This window comes from Esox lucius, chromosome 17, assembly GCF_011004845.1.
Source record: "Esox lucius isolate fEsoLuc1 chromosome 17, fEsoLuc1.pri, whole genome shotgun sequence".
Lineage (NCBI taxonomy): Eukaryota > Metazoa > Chordata > Actinopteri > Esociformes > Esocidae > Esox > Esox lucius.
The window spans coordinates 9,436,189-9,439,376 of NC_047585.1; positions in this window are offsets into that span (position 1 = coordinate 9,436,189).

Genomic DNA, 3,188 nt, shown 5'->3' on the forward strand with positions numbered 1-3,188 from the left:
CAACCACCACTACAGCAACCCACCAAGGGGAGTAATGCACCCCCGAAGTCCTAACCCTTGACCAACAATGAGTATTTCTATGGAGTACAGGGTCTCACACACCTGTCAGAACCAGTCGGGTTCCCTCACGTATAGGCTCTTGGGAATCTAATTAGATCTTTGTTCACGTTAGGAACGTGGGATCTTGAGAACCTCGAATGTATTAATATCTAAGTTAATTATCATTTTTTTTTGTTTCAATCTCGTCTTTCTTATCGAAGGGTTTTTCTAGATTTTATATAAATACAAGTTTATATTATGACAACAAGACAAGACAACAATAAAACATGTAACATCCATAATCAATGGTTATCAGGGTTGGGTTAAATGTAATCCGTTACAGTTACATGTTACCTGTCCACATTTGTAATCAGTAACGTAACTTTTTGATTACTTAAACTCAGTAAGGTAATCTGATAACTTTGAATTACATTTAGAATACCTTAATACTAAGAGGCATTGGAAAACAAATAGGAATAGTCCAACCGAACACCTTTTGCAGGATCAATCAATGTTAGAGTTTACATAGCTGGCAAAAAACTGGGTGTGAGGGGCGCATCAAACATTAAAATCCGCCTGATGTCCGCCTGATGTCCAACATACATGCCCTCACCAAGAGAATCCTCGGTCATGCACTCTTGCCAGAATACATTACCCCTGCTAGACCCACTGGTAAGATACTCCAGGAGACCCCATTCTCCTTGCGACTACACCTTTACTCTAACACATTCAACAAATAAACTATTCTGTCTTCTCACCCATTTAAGTGCAAACCATTCTTTGGATTTCAAAATATATATCTTTTTCTTCATTATGATTTGTTATGGCAGATGAGCGTATTGCTGGCTCAGTCTGACAGAGGAAACACCTGCATGAATTACGGGTGTGTCATATGTAAATAAGAACAGGTGCAGCACGTTCTCACCTGTATAGCTTTATCCAATTTATCATCTGGATGACATCTTTGCTCATTTGAAAAGGTGCGATATTTCCGTAAATCACACTTGGAGAAGATATTAAGACTCTCCTCACGTTCATATCTGAAATCTTTTCTGAGAAGGTTTCATAAATGAGGGCCAATGTCTCCAGAGAGACGGGAGTCTTACACCAGCACCTATGAATGCTTGGCTACACAACCTGTCTCAGACCAAGTTCAATGCATGGGAGTAAGACTCCCATCCTCGCTGGTGAATGGTAGTATTTCTCTGCCATGCTAGGTCATTCATGAAGTGAGAAAAGACGTAAAATCAATCATACCTTGTCAGGTTGTTTAAATGGGCACAGAATTGTTCAGGGTGTGTTTGTCATCAATGTTTTGCAGCATATTTTCATGGTTTGGGAAATGTATCAACATTTAGTTTCTTAACACTTAATGCTATTCTTGTGCACATAGTTTTTTAATTTGTTGTACACATCCCCATCCCTTGTTCTCTCTTTCATTGAAAGAAGAGTGAAAAAGTCTTCCTTGGTTGTAGAATCCTTGAAAGCCATTTGAACAAACACCATCAGCTGGATTGTGTCCGTAAAATCCATGGACTCCTCAAATTCAAGTGGAAAAAAAAAACATTTTCACAGTCATAAGTCTTTGAGCACTTATTGATTAACAGACTCAGACAGAATCTCAACTCTCCAGGCTACAGAAGACGGTCCAAGAGGCACAATTTTACTATTGTTTTAATGTTGTCTTTGTTTTTGAAGTCCAGAAATAAAGTTTCATCGGTGACAGTCATAACCTTTTTCCAAAACTCACTATCAGTAAATGTTTTGTGTGTTTAGCCAACAGATGACTAATACAGAATGATGCCTCTGTTTCAACCCAAAAAGGTCCAATTACCTCATCCTTAATGATAGCAGCCCACACCAGTACCCCTCCTCCACCTTGCTGGCGCCTGACTGAAGTGGTGCCCTGTGTCCATTAGTGATGGCCACAGGCCCATCCACCTGGTCCATCAAGAGTCACTCTCATTTCATCTGTCCATAAAACCTTTGAAAAATGACTCTTCAGGTATTTCTTTGCCCAATCTATATGCTTCAATTCTTATTCAGTGGTGGTTTTCTTTCAGCCTTCTTGATCTTGGCCATGTCTCTGAGCACTTTGTACTTCTGAACACTCCAGGTAGGTTGCAGTTCTGGAATATGATGGCACTGGAGGATAATGGGTTCCTGGTAGCTTCACATTTAATAATTCTCAAGTCTTTTCCAGTTAATTTGCGTCTTTTCTTCTCCATGCATTTTCTGCACCCCAGTTGACTATTCGCAATAAAACGTTTGAGTGTCTGGTGGTCACGCCTCAATAGTTTGGCTATTTCAAGAGTTTTGCATCCGTCTGAAAGGCATTTTACCAATTATGACTTTTCAGTGTCAGTTATTAAATCTCTTTGGGCCATTTTACCTGAGGTCATGAAGCTGCCTAATACACTGAACCAAATTATAAACACAACAGTTTTGTTTTTGCCCCCATTTATCATGAGCTGAATTCAGAAATCTAAGACTTTCTATATGTACACAAAAGGCCTATTTCTCTCAAATATTGTTCACAAATCTAAATCTGTGTTAGTGAGCACTTCACCTTTGCCGAGATAATCCATCCACCTCACAGGTGGGACATATCAAGATGCTGATTAGACAGCATGATTATTGCACAGGTGTGCCTTAAGCTGGCCACAATAAATGGCCACTCTAAAATGTGCAGTTCCATCACACAGCACAATGCCACAGATATCGCAGGCTTTGAGGGAGCGTGCAATTGGCATGCTGACCACAGGAATGTCCACCAGAGCTGTTGCCCGTGAATTGAATGTTCATTTCTCTTCTCTATCTTCACCTCCAATAACTAAAAATGATTCAATCCAATGAGCATTCACGTTTATATGGTTTGGAGTTGGTAAATGTGCATAGAAATAATAATACGATCAGAATACTCAGTTGTCTAATAATTGTGCATGCAGTGTATTTAGCTCATGAGTTTGGGATGGCTGCTGCTGTGATGACACTCAAATTATCCCCTTTTTCAACAAGGATATACACTATTGTTCAAAAGTTTGGGGTCACTTACAGATTTCCTTGTTTTTCGGAATAAAGACACATTTTTTGTAATTTCAAATAACATCAAATTGATCTGAAATACGGTGTAGACATTGTTAATGTTG